Below are 12,342 nucleotides of genomic sequence, written 5' to 3' on the forward strand. Positions count from 1 at the left end.
AGTCAGAAAACTGATCCTGAATAACATGGCCATTTGGAAAAGGATATTGAAAAGGAAATTGTCTAATAGTTGGTTTTGATAAATCCTTTTTACTACAGATGAACAGATTTTATGGTAAATTTCCAGCTGGACTGTAAAATTTTAGTCTTTGATCTTTGAACATATGTTCTAATTCATAGTTACTAAGCCTTAAAAATTAGTAAAGCAGGGGAAACACTTAAAATTGGTGATACTTACAATAACCTCGTCAAGCCAGCATTGAAAAATTGGTGAAGGAGCATCTGATGAATTTTCAGAACAACCTAGCAAGATAAGGGTTACTATGGTCTATTTAAGGACACTGCAAATTAATACAGTATCACTCTTCCGTAAGAAAAAAAATCCAAACATCCGTACTGAAGTTCTTCACTTGCAACATACAAAGCTGATTCGTCGTCCAAGCAGCCAGAATAGTTAAAATAAGAAGTTATGTATCTTATCTTGGAATAGACTCTGGAAACTTGCTTCAGTTATTTGAAAGTATCTCAATATGCATAAGGCATTGAGTTACACTACAAAGTATTAGGCAATGTAAGACTCCAGTAAAATCATTTGATTCTAAAGCATTGCCCACACATCACAGATACAAACCCATGTAATGCTTATATGTTTGGGGCATGATTTTTTTTAAGATAGCTCTGAGGAAGCTGAAGAATACCATTGTGAAGAATTTATGAAGGGGTAAATTCTGCAGGTAGGAGTTGCCTCAGTAAGATTGAGTAAAATTTAATGAAAACTGAATATGCAGGATCACTATTAGTGCATAGTGAATTTCCAAAGTACTTGTTAGGGAGAGAAAGGGAGGGACCACTTTTGAGAAGAATAAAGCCGTAGTAAATTCACTCTTCAGCAGTAGTAAGTAAACTAGGCCATTACTTTGGAGGGCCTGGGAGGAATTTATTTTTCTTGTGTTGATAGAAAATACTTTGTTTATATAACCATAGTTGTCCTTTCTCTTGAATATTAAAGCAGTCCCGTGGTTCTGTGTCACTGTGATGCACAGGTAATGAAGGCAAACCTTCACGGGCTGTCACAACACTGTCATTATTTTGGCAGTGCATTGGAGATAATTTCAGCAATGAGGCAAAAAAGCTCTGAATTGATAAGCAGGTTTCAAGTTGAACAGTTGGGTAGAAATAAACAGTACGAAGTGGTCAGTTATCCATTTAAAACCGGACTGCTGAGATTTTCATAATTTGCAGTATACAGTACCCGGATCATGAACAGCTTCTAAAAAAGGAATGTCTTTTTAGCCTTTTCCCATCTTCTCTTCCTCCCTCCTCTCCACAACCTAATTAAAATAGTCAATAAATTTTAGTTTTAACCTTAGTCCTCTTTCACTTCCATCATTGCTTTTTTGGTGCTCTTTGAAAGTATGTACAGCTGCTTCCATGCATGCATGTTGACGAGAGGGCAGCAGGGACTGATAGCAAGATGTCATAGCTGCAGTGATGGAAACAATCATCCTTTGAAATTTCTAAAATTCCTATTTGCTGCCTCTGTTTGGTGTGAGGTGTTCCTGTTTTTCTTCTTATCTGAGAAGGTACTGCAAATGTGTTACACAGGACGTAGTGTACTTCAAAGTGTTTTTTTTCTCCCCTCTTTCTTGTTTTTGTCCAGCCGAATGCCATCTTTCCTAAAATGAGAGCAGTTCTTTAGAAAAGAGGAAGGACAGGCAGCAAAGAAGGCAGAAACTAATACCTTGTCAGCAGATGTGAGCACAGTTGAAGCTAGACTGATTTAATAAGCTCTCCTGACTTGGGAACATTAAAAAGTGCCTCTGAATTTTTGAAAATTTATTTATATTTCAGCAGCACTGAGGGAAGGGCACCCTGATAGGATTACTGGAACATTTGAAGACCAAATGGTTTACTTAGGGATTTTCTGTTCAGAAGAAGGTGAGATAGAACAGGAAAACAATTTTCTTCTGTATAAAAGTTTCATTTTAACATACAGAGGCCAAGCTTTTGGTTTCATTGTCGAGAGCTAAGGACTGATAAAGCATTTCCCTGGTGTATGTATGTTTATGGACATTGCTTCTACGTGAGTAGTCTTACCTTCCTCACGGCATTCCTGCCGTTATGGACAGTACCTGGCTCTTAACCACCTTTCCTTGTGTTACATGGCTTATCTCCAGCCTAACCTCGGTCTTACTGTAGTAAAGAGTTAAGGAAGAGCCATAGTCTGCCACACACATTGCTACGACTGTGAGTACTTTTCTTCCAATTCCCCTTTTTGAAAATCCATTTGGATGAGCTTTTTAGTTACTTTTTAGTAAGTAGCTAAAAGGAGTTCAATGAAAGGACTTACGTCACTTAACCTACTATAGGCAGAATGCAATAAATGCATATGCTTTTCAATTCATGTAATTTTCTATCACATTTTATTAATGAGCAGACTGAGGCAAAATGACAGTCTGCCTCGTTGTCACTCTTGGATTAGATTTTGCTGGTAAATGATGAAGTGTTACAGAAGTCTTGAATGGGAAATTGCAGCTAAAAGGGATGCACTGTTAGTTTAGACGTCTGCAAACTGATGACATTTAAGTCCACGTTTTTCCCTGTGCAGTTGAAATGATGCTTGTGCCCTTGTGGTCACTTTAATGTTTCTCTGTAACTGCTCGTTTTCAGCAGAAGTCAGTTTTTAAATGCTGATTTTAACACTGAGTCAGTTTTGACTAAAGTTCTGTAATTTGTTTCTGAAAGGTGTATCACATGATGAACCAAACATAGATTTCCTGTGTTTACAGTATGTTGGCTGTAGGATAACTTTCTGTGATCTCCTCCATAGGTGAATCAGTTAAGTATTCTTACTAGTTACCCATTTGCTTGCTATTTATTTTGTGTACTTTGATAGTACAGATTTGATTTATATCCTCATTTGATTTATATTTTCATTTTTGGAGGATCTACAGATACCTTTTTCTGAAGAGATCTTTGTGGAAACATACTGTTGCATATCTTCTTCTTGTGCAGCGTATTGCAAATAGTTTACCTTACTGTGTGTAGAAAAAGAAGTTCCTTAAGTGACTTTGTGGGTGCCAAGTAACTAATTTGGAGATTTATGGCTGAGAACCTGGGTAATCCTGGAAAATACTTTGAGACTGTGGACACTTTGGGCATTTCTTCAGTTTACTTTTTTTTCTCTTTTTTTTCTTTTGTTTCCTGTCTTAGGAAGGTAGGGGACCATACTAGATAAGACATTGGCTACTTGATGGCTTAAATGTTGAGTAGCAAAATAGTTAACAGCTTTGAATTTGTATTTTGCCGTTCTTTTTCAGAGTCAATACCCATGGAGATAAGGGAAACAGCCAAATTAATCTCTTGATGCTACTGTTACTATCTATCTGTTGCCAGACTGAAGAAGACAGCACTATGCTGATTCAGGTTTTACTGGCTGTTTTCACAACTAGAAGGATTAAATCCTAGTGATTCTGTCAGGCCTACTTCTTTTCTGGTTGGTCTACTGAGTTTATCACCATGGGATGTCATGTTTTTAAAGAAAGAAATCTGAAGAAGCCTTTGGACATTAAAAAAAAATAATGATCTTGAATCCTTGGATTCAGCTGTGCTTGTTAAATTGCTTAGTAGTTCCCAATTTTGATTTTGGTCGTTCTTGAATTGACTATTGGTAAACTCAAGAGAGAATTAATTTATTGAGGCGTTTTTTCAGAAGACTCTGTCAGAGTCACAGTAGGCTAAAATAAGCAAAAGAACAGACTTCAGACTCTCCTTGCCTACAATGTAAGTCAGCTTTATGAGGCAGATGGAAGCTTAAGTTTATTAGGGTATTTTTTCTGTTACACGCTGAAGGTACCCACTGCTCAAAAGGTCTTCCCCAAGGAAGGGTGGAGGATGGAAAGAGCTGGCTAGAGTCTCAGTACAGGCTGATACTCAGAGTCAGAATGACTTTGCCTTACTCCTGCTGGGTATTTTTTCATTGCTGTCATTTAATTTGATTCTTCTTCTCCTTGAGCCAGGTATTTCACTGATTTGCTGATTAAAAAAATAGTGTAGTGACAGCACTGTTACAGCCTCTCGTACGTAGTCCTTGGCCTCTTTATTCTTGAATGACTGGAGCGCTTCTGGTATCGTGTGCTTTATAAAAGAATACGCTTTATTCACGTATCCGTAGAAGTATCAACATGCTTAGTCCCATATATGTTCCTTGAACTATGTCATATTTCATAATGTTAAAGCCAACAGATTAAATACAGGGACGAGAAAGGGAAATATTTGGCCCCATATCCTAAATCTTGAAATATTTTGTTTTTCTGTTTGTTGTCAGGATTATGCATAGACCTTAAATGTGAAACTTCAGAATTCCAAGGTAAAATCAGCTGCACTAGTTATTAAGGCTCTCTACAAGCATGTGCTACCATCAGTGCCATGATTAAAGAACAGATTTAGACCAGGTATGGGCCCATGGAATTTCCAAGTGTAAAAACTGATAAGCAGTTTCTAAAACATTGCTTCTAATATAGCTGCAAGCTATTGTTGGCAGTCTGCATACAGAACTGCTCCTCCCTAACTTACCCAGCCTCTCCTCATGCTAATGAAAACTTTTCTTCAGCACGGTACCTTTATGGCACATAATTCAGTGATGTTAAAAATGGGATGCTTCGTTCCCTTCCCTTTCACGTTGTATTTCTTTTTATTAAATAATTAATAAATTTAATAATAAATTTCAGGTTCAGAAGTAGCAAGGGAATTGAGTTCATAACCTGCATAGAGCTGAGATTCACCTGCAGATTACTTCCATTCCCATCACATGCTACTTCCTTTTCAAACTGTGCCTGTTTCTCGTAACATCACCGTACTGTTTCACGCAGAGATTTTGAGGCACTGAGTCCCAGCCATCTTCATTTTATGATGATCAGTCAATGTGTGTAAGTGAAGTCCTGATTTATTTCAGCCATTAGGTGGCAAGGATTCTCAAGTACTTGCACTGCGAGCACTATGTTATCCCAGAAGCAGACCAATTTTCTGATGCTCCAGCTTGCACAGTGAGACCTTCACACAGCGAGAGCCACAGGACTTGCGCGTCCTTCCTCGCAGAGCAAATGGGGCAAGGTGGGGTGAATGCTGGTAGTTCTCCGGAGGGAGATGACAACGGCTTCCGCAGGTGCAACAGACAGGATTGGTCCTAGGCTGACAGGATAATGATGGCCTCAGCATCGTCTGCTAGCTCAATTTCTTTCCCGGCAGGATTTGAACTACCTAGCAGTTCTGTGTAGTCCCAGTGTGAAGCTACACTTGAACTAATGCCAAATGAAGCTTGGTATTAGGCCTACAGGTTACTCATTGCTGTTTCATTGTTGCACTTACACACAAGATTTTCAATATATGTCACAAAATACAGTATAGGTCAAAGTTAGCCTAGTACTAAAGCGGTTATTTAAAACAAATGTGCACTACTGAATTTAGTAGTGAGAGATGCTCAAATTAATTTTCTGAGCATGTGTGTACTTTGATGTATTTCTGTAGCACTTCTTAAGAAAAAGAGACAAAACACAAAAAATGAATTTTTGGAAGCAATGAGTAATGGTAGGGTAAAGCAGGGCCTGCGATTATTTGTTTCCATGCTTTTATAACTCACTTTCACAAACTGCTGAATGGCTTGGGGTATGATTTTTTTTCAAGTATATGAATGCCCCTGCCTAGCTGCACATGTGTGTGACGCTTTCCTAGCTCTGCTGACACTGTCCTGAGGAGCAGACAGTAGACACTTAGTGTTGTACTGCTTGAGGCCTGGTCCTCCTCCTACCCAGTCCTGCCATCCTTCTCATTTAGGGCTCCTGTGAGATAATGCAGCCAGTAAGCGTTCAGTGACCCGTACCACCACTTTCCTCTTTGGAGGCCTGAAATAGATTTTCCCTGTCTCTGATGTGGAAATCTGGTGTGTGCCCCATAACCCCTTGCCTAAAGTGGGCGGGAGAACAAATAGCAGATACTGAGGCACTGGAGTTGAGGGGAGCAGAAATCTCTTTGGAGAGTATCTGAACAAGCTGTTTTCTTCCCATGTGTTATAAAACCAACCTCCGCTGACACCTCCGAAGACTTCTAGATTTGGCCACTATAATCATATAATGTACGTCTTACTGGACTAAAACTGGCCCAGCTGTCCCATCTCCTGCCCCACATGGGGCAGCATATTGTGCCAGTGCCCTTGCTGGCCTTCCCACCCAGAATAATGCAGAATAACTCCCTACTGCAAGGAATTTCAGTAGTAGTATGTCAGTTAAATAAGTCCAGATGTACTAAGGAAATACATTCTGGAATTGCATATCGCAGACTCATCTGTGATCATGATTACAAGTTATCATCTGAGAATATTCACCAAGATGCTTGTACAGAAACAGTATCAGAAGTCAGATCCGTTGATACCTACCTGCTAAAATCAAAGAAGAAAGTTTGGTGTAAGGTGCTATACTTGAAGAGCAGGTATAAATTCACGAGTTTACTATTCGGTGAAGTGTATTTTCAGAAAAGTGGAATTAAACCTAATGATAAACTTGCAGGCTCAATCTGTCCAGCTGGACTCGGTGTTCCAGAGGTCTGAGAGTGACACCAACTGAGCTACGTGGTGGTTAGATCATTCTTGCTTTTTTTTTTTTCTCTCTCTCTCTCTGCTCTCTAACTTGCTCCTTCAACATAGTTTGGGCAATATTTTCTGAGTTAACACAGCCCTTGTTTTCTCTGATGAAAAGATAACTTGGAGAGTATTTGCCTTCTGTAAGAGACAGACAGTCTCTATCTCTTCTATCTCTTGCATTGCATTGATAGAGACTTGCATTGCATTGATGAATACAGTTTAGGCAGGATTAAAAAAATTCAGCCTGAGAAATGGAAAAAAAAAAAGATATACTATGCCAATAGGTTCATTCTGCCTTACAGGAAAGAATGTGGAAATAATTCTAAGTTAGCTGGTTAGCCTTTTCATTTATTTTCTTTTTCTCATTGGCATGGCAATGTTTCTGAAACTTTTCAAATACTGCTCCACAGTTGCTGGGTATGGAGAGAATATACAGGAATGACAAGTGCTTTATTCAGTTTAATAGTTTTGCTTTGTTTTTTTCAAGTGACTATTATAGAACATACGTTTCTAGGGGGTGTTTTGTGCTGTTTCCACCCCCAGCCCAATTTTTGTATTGAGGACTTCTGACACCCCTTCACAAAGTAATTTTAATTAATTTCCCAATTATTAAGAATACACCTATTCAGAGAAACAGGCTAAACAGTGCAATTGTAAAGATTAATTGTTTAGAGGTAATTAGAGCCATGCTCTGTGCTCAGAAGCACTGGTGAATGTCTACAGTCACATTATTTAAATCATTTAAATCTATCTTGGACTAATGCCATTATCTCTAAAATCAGAATCTGTTCCATAGTGCTCTTGCTTACACCGTTTTTAATGTGTGCCTGATGTCGATGTCTGCAAAGCACTAGTGAAACTAGTCTATTGTCCTTTAAAAAAGGAAAAAGGCAAACTCTTTAGAGGAGAAATGAAACAATTGCTTCTCCCTAGTGGTCATCCCCTTTAGACTTTGGAACAGAAGGCAAATCCTGTTTTCTGTGGAGCAGTTTTCTGAAGAGTAAGTGCTAAATAATTACTACTTTTCAGTTACGTGAATCAGTGGGACACAAGGCAAGAATTGTTGGGGGGGGTTAAAAGACAAGGAGGAGGTGTTGGTGTTAATGGAAAAGAAGTGGGTGGTAATCGCACATTAAAGACTCTGGGATATTAACCTTTGACTTGCACATGTTGTTTGTCTCATGTCATGTTAATAGTTTTAAAATTTAGGAGGAAAGGCACCTTTTGGCCTTTTAAACAATACACACCTTCAGTGAAACATTTCTCTTTATTTTGTTTGTTTATTGGAAAGGGTAAAATTGAAAGGTATTATTCAGACTGACAGCTGTTTGATTACATTCATAGCAGTAGTTGATGGTCTCTTATTTGGAGCCTGTACAGTTTTATTTGGAGTACAACACATGCTGCATTCATCTAGAGGATTAACTGAATTCTGTGAATTAGGGTGACCTTGCACAATAGAAGGTATCTGCCTACGTGAAGTACTGATTCTCCTTGCTTTTTGGGGTGGTTGTTTTTTTAAATATTCCTGAAGATTGCGTGTTTGCTTATTCAGATTCCTTTCCCTATTTATATTTTTGAGTAAGTGCTAACATGAGTATCGAACAAAATTCTGCCTCTACTGCTAGTGTAGAGTCCTTGTTGATTCCAGTGGGAGCCGTGTGTGTGCTTGCAAGAGCAAGATTTGGCTTATGAAGCTACAGTCATGAATTGAGACAGGCTAGCTCTAGGATGAATGAATGGGATTGAGTCCTACTGTGCTGACGGTGTTACTGCATTTCGCATTTTAGCTCACAGACTAGTGAGTTGTCACCTTTGTTATGACACCTCCCTTATTTTTCCAAAGCAGATTCATTTTGTTCAGTGCAGTTGAACCAGTGTTGGTATTTTACATAAGACCCTTAAAAACTCAAACGCTGTCCTCAATGTGGGATGTTATGGATCAGATACGTTTTCAAGCTGCTTAAGGTCTGGGTATCCAGTTCCAAATGAATTGTACCGGACCCTTTTGTAGCTGTGAAATTCTAAACGTAAGGGAAACAAATGCTGTTAGCCTGCAATCCTTAGCCCAAATTTCCAAAACAGTATAGGATAACAATGCGTAGCATGTTTTCTATAGGTGTTCTCCTTTGCGTTATAGGAGTGAAATGACTTGTCTATATTCACCTACAAAGAGCCCTGGGATGGAAAACCAGCATAATTAAATGTTGTTTAGTCTCATAGATTTTACTCTATTTGCACAACACACAGTTTTATTTATGTAAACTTCAGCTATTCTTATCTGTTATTTATGTAAGTTCCTATGTCTGCTATAGAATTTCAGTCTTTGCATGTTATCTGCTGAACTTTGAGTATGCTGTTTGTAAAACAGACAAAAATTTAATGCCCGTTACTGGTAATGATGAAGCATTTTCTTGCTGTTCTGAAATATACTTGATCTTTTCATTTTATTAGTGGTGGAATTTAAATAGATACATCAGAAGAACTAGCTGAGTGAGTGTATTTTTGTTTGTTATGAAGTTTTCAGTAAATGTTATGTGAATGTGAAAAGTGCTGCTAGATGTGAGAGTACTGGTGTTTGAACTGCTGATGGCTGCCAAAGGTTGCTGGAGTGAAGACAAATGAATCCTTCAAGGCAATTAAAAGTAATGCAGTTGTGAAACAAAATCTAATCCATTCCAGTTTCATATAACTTTAGATTTAGGTCAGCATGTTGGTAGTACAAGACATAGAGAAGGTGAAAGTCACTGGTAAAACTTCCATACAGATGATATGTAGCGCCATGTCTTTTGAGGAAGAAAGACTATCAAGAGTGTATCACATTAATGCTCTACTCACTCCAGTAGTTGCCCCTTCAATTCTGAATACGTGTCGAGGTCCTGATCCTCGTGCTCATCATGGACTAGGGCCTGTCTCAGAGACCACCTTTCTGATTTCAGCCAAGAGGCACAAGCTGAGCAAAGATGCTGTGCCACGTGAAACTGGAAGGCAGAAGCAGAGAACGCTCTGAGCATGGACTGAGCAACCAGCAATGTAAAGGTGAGCCTGGTCCTGCTTACGGCGTGCTGTGAAAACCAGAATTTTCCCCATAAATCTTCCCTCAGAAGAGATATCCAAATTAATTTATTTCTCATGGCAGGAAAGAAGTGGTAAGAGGAAAGGGATGGAGTAGTAGGACAGAAGAGAACATGTGAATCAAAAAAAGGAGGGGAATGTAGTAAGCATGTGTCTTTTTTCTGGAAAGAAGGCTGGTTTTAAAAAACTAAACTTCCTGCTATTAGCTAAAATAATACAAATCTAAACAAGCTTAAAAGTAGAACTTTCCTATCTTTCCATAAAAAGGAAAGAAAGTGTCTTTTTTATTGGTTTTGTTTGTTTATTTTTAAGATGAGACTTGCATGTTGCCTCAGGTTTAAATACCAGGTTTGTGCGCTCTCACAAATATGCATGTAAATTACTGGCTACTTGAAGCGGTCATCGCTTAAGTTCTACTAAGAGCAGAGCAGTATTTCTGTTAGCAGAGGAAGATTAAAGGGGAAAACCAGCTGCACTCCAGAGGTCGCCGTATCCTATGGGCAGCAACTGAGGCTGCTCTAAGTAGGTCAGCGCAGCTCAACTTTAATATGTATACATTTTAACTTGCCATGTCGCAGCCTGAACTGGGTTTCATAAAATTTCGTACCGTGCTCCTACTATATACTTATGTGTAATCTGAAAAAGATTGGGTTAGATTTGCAAGCCTGTAAACAAACCTTTGCTTTCTGCATGTTTATTGCTTTAGCCTCGAGAAAGTCAGAAAAAGATGAAGGACGGAATTTCCTAAACCGCCTCACTCCCAATGCCAAGTCAGTGGGACGTATGCCCCAAAGTCACTTTGAGCTTTTGAAATATTACCTGTTTTCAGATGAGGAAGCAGGCTTACAATGCAAAGCAGGGCTTTTTTTTTTTCCCCTCTAAAATTCAGTACATTTGATTGTAGCTATAGGAGAACTATTGCCGTGAGAAGAAGATATTTTTACTGCTGTACATTTGTGCAGTGTGTGCTTCTACTGTAATGTAGGAGTTCAGGGCTTCTGAAAGGTCTTTATGGTTATAGCAACAGCAGTGATTTTGGGGTTTTTAAAAATTAGAGGAAAAGCACATACAGTGTTCATCAGGTTTATAATGAACCCATCTCTTACCCATTTACTTCCAGGAATTTCTTTTGTATTCACACAAATAAAGGCAAGACCAATATGTCATGTTGATAATATGTCTCAAAGCGGAAGTTTACTGATGTCCTTTATCCCCATCCTGCTCCATCCTTTCTGACCCTCACTTATCGGCTGTTCTCTGCTGAGCACCTCTCATATTGTTGGTATATTTACTGTGACTCTACCCCGATCCTGCATTTGCCACCATCTTTTAAATATCTTTTTAAAACAGTAACGCCACAGCGGGGTCACGCTGGCCGTGGGCTGCTCTGGGCCCTGCACGTTGGTCCTTCTGACGGGAACGGGTCTAGCCTGCAGCAAATGTCTTGCCCACCTATAACTGTGTGTGTTTTTACAGGCAGCCAAGGAGTCAAGTAGATGTTCCTAAAAATGCAGGACTGTTGTGCTTGTGCATCCTAGCTTGAGTACCTGAAGTGGCCCAACTCTTGCAGGGTATCTGCAGCGCTTCTCTGGTGAGTTTTGTACTTTATTGTCAGCATGGTGCTGCTGTGCTGTTTAAATAGGAACTCTGGTGCTGAGCAGTTTAAAGTTCGTTCAGGTATGTCTAACAGCCGTGACTGCAAGCGCAGGAGTACCCTATGGCATGCACAGGCAACGCTCCCAGCTGCTGCTACTTCAGCTTAAGTTTTATCCTCTCTTCTCTGCCTCGCTCCTCACTAGGGCATGCTCTTGCCCTGTGTACGGCTCCTCACTTTTAGGTATGTAATGGGAAGTTGATTCTCCCATTCCAAGCAGTCACAGAGATTATGGCCAATCTAACTGTTTCCGAAAGCAATCTTCCTAAAAGCCTGCCAGGAAAGGTATATGAACGCTCTTGGCTGATGTCAGGCAATGCCAATTTTGCTTTCTGTTACAACTCTCTCTGTGGTAGCAGCAGTACTAAGAGCAGAGGGCAAAGTGGTCCAGAAGTATGAGGAAAATACTTTTTTCGTAAGGCATGCTGAACTGAGTGCTGAAAGCTATCAACCGTGGTAATATACTGCCCGGTGATGAAGAACCTTGGACAAAGAAGTTGCATCCCTCTGCAAGAACAGATGCAACCGCCATGCACTGCTCCGTCTCAGGGAATTCACAGTTCTACCTCTAGCAGAGACGTCAAGATATCGACAGACAAATGAATAGGTGGACAAGGTGATGTGGGAAAGGGAAGGAAGGTTGAGCTGGGAGGCAGAAGGAAAGGGAAACGCTCTTATGCTGGTGGGGGATAAACTGGATTAACTGTTCCTTATATCAGCCAAAAAAGCATAAGACACGATAGACTGAATGGTGCCCCTTTTTAGTAGAATGAACCTGCCTGCTGCATCTTCTGCGTAAAAGAAGAAACGTTCCAGGTCTTTATTTCTGTTTAACATCAGGGTTTCAGTCTCGCTACACAGTTCAGCTAGAATGCCTGTAGGTGTCATGGATATCTTTTGAGAGGATGACTTGGAGATGTCAGGCTCATGTCCTTTCTAACATATCCATTAATTAGCAGGCAGCTGCAGTGTATTCTGCA

At 39.7% G+C, this 12,342-nt stretch overlaps 1 protein-coding gene across 1 annotated transcript in view; it reads left to right on the forward strand.

Annotated features, from left to right (window-relative positions):
• Nucleotides 1–11,208: 11,208 nt before the first annotated feature.
• Nucleotides 11,209–12,342, forward strand: part of NAV3 (neuron navigator 3) — a 552,459-nt gene continuing 551,325 nt past the window's right edge. Inside the window, exon 1 of the mRNA XM_009669555.2 lies at nucleotides 11,209–11,299. The gene's annotated coding sequence lies outside the window, so the exon portion shown is untranslated. The remainder of the gene's footprint in view (nucleotides 11,300–12,342) is intronic.

The sequence above is a fragment of the Struthio camelus genome, chromosome 1 (assembly GCF_040807025.1).
Source record: "Struthio camelus isolate bStrCam1 chromosome 1, bStrCam1.hap1, whole genome shotgun sequence".
In the NCBI taxonomy this organism is placed as follows: domain Eukaryota; kingdom Metazoa; phylum Chordata; class Aves; order Struthioniformes; family Struthionidae; genus Struthio; species Struthio camelus.